Below are 8,486 nucleotides of genomic sequence, written 5' to 3'. Positions count from 1 at the left end.
CAAATTTGTCAGGGTTCAGAATGATACCATTTTTTCCACAGGTTTCTAGCCAATTGCACGATTGAAAGAAACTTTGCTGGATACTGTCCGACCAAAGAAGAGCATCATCTATACACTTTGTTTTGTCAGGAATGTCAGATACAATTTCGTCAAAGCGGCGTGTATATCCATCTCCGGAGGCTATGTATCCTTGAGGCGCTGTCTTATATCTGTATCTGCCCCATGGTGTGATGAAGGTGGTCAAGTGCTTGTTCTCTTCACGGATAGGCACACTATGGTACCCATTCCAGGCATCGAAGACAGTCTTTTTAGTGTGACGTGGAACAGAGCGAGCTTGATGAAATGGGGATTGTGTGTGGTGAGTTTCCCTCACTGCATGAACATTTAGTGCCTGAAAGTCTACTGTCCGTCGCGGTTTGCCATTCTTCTTTGCACAGACGACCATACGATGACACCATGTAACTGGTTCCCCGACCGGAACAGGCTCAATAACGCCGAGTCGAACATCTTGATCTAAGCCTGCCTTCACTTCATCCTGCCAGTGTAATGGTACTGGGACTGGTGTATGATGAGCAACAGGTGTGGCGTCAGGGTCCACCATGAGCCGCATAGGTGGGCCTGACATGTGCGGAAGTGGTTGGTGCTGACATGTATTGAAGGTGCTGGATTTGTACCAGTCTAGTAAGTACTGTTGCAGTTTCTCCCGGTTCGCTTCGGTTGCTGGGAACGGCAGAACCGATGGTGCAGGCAGTGGTGTTTCGAGTTTAGGACACTTGCAGTCGTCACTGTCTATACGTAATGTGGTTGTAGAATCCACAGAAGATGTCGATTGTGAACCGTGGTGTGCATAATCATCTTGTGTACTTGGGGAGGAAACAGATTCGCTGATGGTCTCTATAATTTTGTTGTTGATGTTACGTGCTTCACCAATAGTTGGAAAGTTCGGTGTTATCATGCCAAGTGATGCACACGCTTCTCTACTAAGAAACACTTTGTCAGAGTTATTGGTAACGTACACAATTTGGGGAGCTTCATAAGTTTCACCTCTCGTTCCTTTGCCAGATATGCGGAGGATGACTGCCCCAAGGATTCTTATGCTGACGTTGTTAGCAGCATGCATCTTCATAGTCACTGGGATCAAATGTTTCTCTGAGGTGCCAAGCCGATGTAGCACCTTAATGCCGGCTAGGCAGCTTTGGCAACCTGTGTCAGCCATGGCGGTGATGGTAGCTGTCTTTGGTTTCGGTATGATCTTTGGGTCAATGTCGAAGTGGTCATAGTCTTTAGGGTCAACACGAGCAGTCACATGCATAAAAGGCTGAGGCTGTGACGGCTGGCGAATCCAAGTGTCTGATAGCTGATTGTAAAGATGATGATCAAGTTGAACAACATTTCTACCATAGTTATTGTCATGACTGGTTGCGGCGCAAAGTGAATCAAACACAGCACTTTCCTGTTCAGTCTTCGTGTTTGTCACATTTTGTTTGCCTCTGCATACAGACTCAAAGTGGTTCATTCGCTTGCAATTGTTGCATGTATGACCATATGCAGGGCACTCTTTTTTGCGAGTTTGTGGCGTTGCTTTGGCACCATGACCTTTATTTCCACAATAGGTGCACAGTGGCTCTTGTTTTTCAGTTTTCTTAGTCACTATACGAGCGGCACTCTTATTGCGGCGATATGAACTGCTAGCTGCTTCTGCTCCTTGAGAAACAAGTAGTTTAGATGCAGAACGTTTACCCGATTCTTTGGCTTCAACGAATTGAAATGTTTGTTCAAGTGTCATGTTTTGATTTCTTTCCCCAAGGAGATCAAGTTGAATCTCAGAGTCGTTGAGTCAACGAATAAGCACATCACGTAAGATTGCGTCAGTATAGTTGACTTCGTTGTCGCAGCTGGGGCATGGTATTAAAAACTTGCACACACCTGCTTGTCCGCGTAGTCGAGCCCCAAATGAGCGCACAGTTTCTTCACGGTCTTGTGTCATGTTGTTCAGTGCTACCCGAGCTACCATGGTATTCTCTTCACGCACAGCTAGGATCCTGATGGCTGTTAATACATCTTCTTGAGACTTATCCGTCAGCGAGCCACCAGCTGATCTTGTGAGGTCTCTCCGTAGATTCTCATCGCAACACTCAAGAAGCTGTATAACAAGTTCCTTTTCCTTTATTTTAGTGGCTTCTACGTAGTCTTTCCATCGTGAGAGGAAGTATGACCAATCTTCACTCGTGCCAGCGGATGTAATGGTGGGCCGTTTGACTTTTTCCACTTTATTACAGCTTGCAGAAGTCGAGGCTGCTGTGTGTACTAGCGCATGGGTAGTCAAAAGTGCAGCAACGATTGCAGCATCTAAGTCATCTGTTTCAAAGTCACAGTCTGGGATTGGACACTTCACTGAAGGCATCTTGTTTGTGTAGTTGTTGCTGTTATGTGTTGTTAGTGGTCTCTCAGTGGATTGAATCCTCCATCATAGATAAGTAGGCCGATACTATTTTCAGATAACTTTATTATCCAAAATGATAGAGGTCTGAAACATACAAAAAGTAACATTGTAAATAAAATCAACTATCCGTTGGTAAGACATAAGTAATAGACTAACAAGTAAATACATAATCCTCTAGTAAGTGAGGCATTAATATTAAATTCAGGAAATAATAAGCAATCTGTTGTCAGAGTGCAAAAAACTGAGCCACTGCAAGGAGTGTAGTTGAAGTCTTGACAGATAGGTTCCTGATGTCCAGGTCATTGCAAAGACACAAACAAAAAAGCACAGCAGAATTTGAAATGAAAACGGAAGGGGTCGGAGGGATATTTTTTCACTAAAACGCCCACTGATATCTTTGCTGCCTAAGTTTGACCTTGCAAAATGGCGAATGCACGGCTATGACGTAATGAACATCAAGGGAGTTAACTCTACAGATACAAGGGACATAACTCCAACGACTTTAACTAAAGTTGGAATAGCTGACCGTAAAGAGTGTGTGGTTTTCATATGATAAATTAAAATATTATAATGAAATAATTTTTAATAACGGGAAAGTTATTGACCACGCGTGTCTGGATAGCAACATCCCTGCATCCCAAACCTATAGTACTCACATGTCACAGTTGATTCGATATTCAAGGGCCTGTTCCCATTATCACGATTTTCGTACAAAAAGATATCATATTTTACACTAGTATTGAATTTGAGTTTGGATTATGATTATAATATGTTAGTAATTTTTTGTTTTTTGTTTTTTTTTTGTTTTTTTTGTTTTTTTTTAAATTGTAATTCATCATATTTGTTCCCATAGTTCAATCAATGATGGAAGATCGTAACACTGTCATCAACACAAATACTGTCATGAAGAAATACAGCCGTTCTCATAATTCATCCTCAATATATATCATATTCGTGTTAGACGTATTTTCAATTAAAAAAAAAAACAAACAAAAAAACAACGCCAAAAAACAAAAACAAAACAGAAACAGAAACAAAAAACAACAAAAACCTGTACTGTTACCACAGTTATCTTTCTTGTAGAATCACCTATAATAGCCAGAAAATGAATACGTTCCTTTAGATTGGAATGGAATGAACAGAGTTGTGAAAAAACCCAAAATATTTTAATGGAAGATTTTTAGGAGCACACGTCAAATTCGGTCAAAAGCTTCTCAGATTGTTTTTGTTTTCAAAATCTACATTCCTTTCATTCCTCAGTATACAGTATTACAATAAGACTATATCAATCATTTGGTATCACTATGAATATTAGAAAGAAGCTCGAGGGAAATTTTGATTGAGCAACTGGACGAGGTAATAATACAACTTGTTTATATGGATTTTTGTGAAGGTTATGAATCCACTGTCATTAACCGGTAATGTGAATGATATAAAGCTATAAACTTTATTTATTTTACAACAATTGCGAAACAAGTTATTTCAACTTATGCTAATTACTCTTGTTGGCCCGGATGTAATGAATGATCGATATACAAAAGCATAAGCTAGTATCGGAATGAGTACAAGAACAGCACAATTATACAATATCGCGGAATTTTATACAACATACACCCGCAAACCTATCCCACAAATTCCACAAACACAGATCATTTCTAACTAAAATGACGACTTTAAAACTGTCCTACATTACCGCTAATGCGTATAACAGGGACAAGCTTAGTTGTAACATGTAGGTTATAGATGGCGTTATGTGTCATACCTTGTTTCTTAGACCTGGTTTTTTATTGGATAATCCTTTCTTGTATGAGGAGGCTGATGACGAAGAAAGTCGGTCTTACATATTTAATGTAGTCGACTGGTGACGTGTTTACAGTATTTAAGTGTTGTATTCCCTTTGAAGTCCACTCCATCCTTTTCAACATGTATACCAGAATCGTGTCAAATACTTACTAACATGCATATATATTGTGTTCGAACCAATATAATCGGTTTAAAGAGGTAGGTGCCACTACCTGTTGATTGAATTACATGTAACATCTGCAAGTAAATCTGTTTGGAGACTTTTTCGTATGTTCAAACATAGCAATAACATGACAACAACCGTTCAGAAATGCATTCCTACCACAGCAGCATGTTCTGATGTTCTCATGAACTTATTGTGGTTTCCTGACTTTATTTTCATTTACATAAAACCTATATAAATAAAAAAAATGCAATGTAAATGGCAGGACGAAAATTTCCAGTACATTCTATATACCTTTGCAAGGAATCCAACAGCCGTAAACTGAAAAACTCAGCGAAAAAATCCTAACTCAACGTTTGTGAGAAAGCTAACGATCAGTATTCGTCAAGAAGAACAATCTTTAAAAAAAGTAAATACATTATCATAATCCAAACTCAAGTTAAAATCAAACTAGGGGAAAATAGAACAAAAGACTTACGCGGAGATTCCTGGGAAAAGTACAAGGAAAATAAGACCAGTCGAAGAATTGATGAACGATTCTGAAAAACCACAAACCAAAAAGTGATCCTACACATTACTATAGTCATTTTTGTCTTGATTAAATTTATACTAAGAATGATCTAGAAATACATAGGTTTTGATTAATTTTATCTAAGAAAGCTCCGATAACGCAATTATTTAACGTTGAAGAAATTCTAGTTAAATCAGCGAAAAACCTATTACATATCACAGAACGATATTTATCTACATCATCGTTTTCAAGGTAGTATGGATATTTGTGAGGGTGTATTTTCTTTACTAAAATTAATCATGAAAAACTGTAGTTGTGTTCAACAGTTTAATATAAACGATCTTATGACAAAACAGGTGTTGTAGTTACTCCGAATACATGAGAAACTGAGGTAGCAGGAAACAGTTAATTTGCATTTTTCCTGAAATTATTGATCATGTTTGAGATATACAGGTATAGCAGTTTGGTTATGAAAAATACTACATAACAATAATGATATTAATAGTAGAGAGATAAAATTTGTGTAAATCAAAAGTTTCCCCTGATTTCTGACATGTGATTACCATGTTTACCTACTGGAAAAATCATAAAAATGCAAAAATACTGCTAATTCAAACCTAACAATACAACTCTATAGAAGAAATTTATTTCTTAACACATGTCTTAAAATAAAAAAAAAAAAAACAAAACACTGTCGTGGTAACAAACACTACTTACCTTTCAGCAAATTCCTACTTGGAAATCCTTCACAACATGACAACATGTAAAGACGATGAAAATTTAACTTCCTGTGAAGCTGGTTTTTGGTACGTAGACACAGATTCGAGACTGCCCAAATAGTAATCTCCAACAAAAAACTAACATATTGTTCTGAAAAAATGAAACCCCACATTGTCCACTTCAACATGACAAGACCAATTTTAGCAAGGATATATTTATAAGATTTTAAGTAAAACCTTTATAATGGTGTAATCTAATGAACAAAAATATCACCCATGGCCCACCGAGAAACTGTGTACTGCCCTGAGTTAACGGTCATTTGTTAACGTCGATGTAATTGACGACACCAATAATTACACAACTTTGGGTGACGAACCAACTATGACATGTTAACATCAAAACCCAGAACACACAGGTTATGTACAAAAAGTACTATATATAGACATTCCTTCTATCATGTCATTGAAATATAATTAATAGTTTATCACATTTTACCCTTACTACTAACCATACAGATGAACCATTAATAAGATTTCCTTTCCGGAAATGGTAAGAAACATACAGTTTTAAAGTCCTTTTTCAGTTTGATCTGTAGAGCTAATATGAAAAACAGAAAGAAAAAATTACACCGAGACTCCTAAAAAAGTACATCGAGAATAAGACCAAGTGTTCTGGAAGAGTAAGCGTCTTCTGCCTCATTTACGACACTTGCTAAATAAATGCCAATCCAAGTAAGTTATGTCAGGTTATCAAATGAGAACAAGGTATACAACAACGGAACCAACAGGCAAACTAGCGAGCTTCAAACACCTCCAGCTTCATATCACACAATGAGAGATCTATGACGTCCGTGCAAAAAATTCTTATAATTTTCACCAGCCTGCATCTTTTGAAACTCTGTGTCACAAGTTTGTCAGTCATAAGACGACTTCTTTCACGAAAATCGTGATAATGGGAACAGGCCCTTGGGTATCGAATCAGGGTTTGGAATGAAGAAAGTTGCTATCCAGAAATGGAAATTCGCAATAGGGAAATTTATATCGTTTTTGATGGAAAGCTGTCCAAGTTGGTTTCGAGGTAAGAAAAAGGAAATATAAGTATTCCAGAAAAGGGTACAATTGATTGACTGAGTCTACTCAGGAAAGTATGATTACTCTGACTTAACTTAAAGGATTGATTGGTTTAGATATACATTTTATCTTTTACTGTAATCTGCTTGAAAAGAAAGATGGGAATAATCCTCTTACTTTTCCTTAATAACGAAAGAAATGATATACATTGTACTTACAATACAAATTATCAGCCAGTCAGAAAAAAGCATTTTATGACAGATTTTTATGAAAGATAATCTTTGTTGTAAATTGTACAAAAGAAACGCAAGTGAATACCGCCATTTAGCACAAATTTAGGTAAGATACAGCAGAGCCAAACAATGGTTTAAACTGCATCATACATATGTGTTTTGTCCTTCTAGGACTCTGCAGTGATGGTAAGAGTCTAAATGTTTAACCTAGGAGGCGACTGAGGAAAAATCAAATTTGATAGTAGTAAATGTCAGAATGTAGATGTGGATGTGCACTAGCCACATAATTCAGTATTTTCGTAATTTTACTGTAACTGATCATTCTAAAAGAAAGCCAGGTACATGTGTATATTCTAAATCGTGCCACTAAACCAAAATTGTTTTACTGTTTTGTTGTTAATGATGTATGTGTGAGAAAGGAATTAATTCACATATGTCTTGATAATTGTGATGTGGCGAAAATCAATATTCAAAACGAGGTAGATAAAAGTTGAAACAAATGTAAGATATTACTTTACCATAATCTGATTCGCGAGATTTAAAGTACATACATAAAATGTTGGTAGTCAGTGACAAACACTGAACTGAGTAGTCCTTGGCTTGGTGCACATTAAATATTAGCGGTCAGTGACAAAGATTTGATTCCTAGGATGGGTGTACACACCTACAATATGATAACTAAAGTTAGAACTTCCACTTTATTAAGCATATATAAAATACAGATGCACCTGTCGCTGTGTATATTAATTCCCTTAACAAATAAACATGGCTTGAAAAGTGGGATACGTGCAAAACACGAGCCTGTAAATTAACACCTGTGTCCATATATGAGACTCGGCAATCCTCTTATACATTGTGCCTGCTCCGATCTACAGCCTCAGTATCAAGGAGACTTGCAGGGGAGAGAGTTTCCACGTGGGCCAGATAAGGTAAGCTTAGTTTGTTTCAATTGAAATTATCAAGAACAAATTAAGTTAAAAGTAAACATTTCAACATATTGAAAGCTTTAATTTCGATGTTATCTTTAAAAAAAAAAAAAAAAAAAAAAAAAAAAACGTTTTCTCAGTATTGCCTACCTAATCCAATTAACTTTTCGACGATTTGTTACTTAATAAAACCTGTTAATTGCAAAATAAAAAATGGACCATGTATGTTAAAGTGATTCAGCAATTAAATGAAATGTATCGTATCAATAATCTTGTCTCAGATATGCCAACCAATAACATTTTATACATAATCTGTGATTTTTAAGTAGTCTGTTTTTCTGCTTTATTCTCTCTCCTATGAAAATTGTTAAAAACACACAAGCGAATAGCAACTTTCAATGCAATTTTTCAATTAGAAAAAAAAAAAAAAAATAAAAGGAGACGGATGAAAATCAAATCTTGAAATAATTTGATTTCTTTTTTATTTAAAGTGATTTCCAAATTACCAAATATACAAGAATGTTACACAAAAAATTAATAATCCAATGATTTCATGATTGCATAGTATCCCAGTTATAATACCTGCATGTGTAATATTGTCGAATTATTGATTAGAT

The sequence above is a fragment of the Ylistrum balloti genome, unplaced genomic scaffold, assembly GCF_031769215.1.
Source record: "Ylistrum balloti isolate Yb309-2 unplaced genomic scaffold, AGI_CSIRO_Ybal_v1 Utg369882, whole genome shotgun sequence".
Lineage (NCBI taxonomy): Eukaryota > Metazoa > Mollusca > Bivalvia > Pectinida > Pectinidae > Ylistrum > Ylistrum balloti.
Note: the sequence above shows the minus strand (reverse complement) of the source record.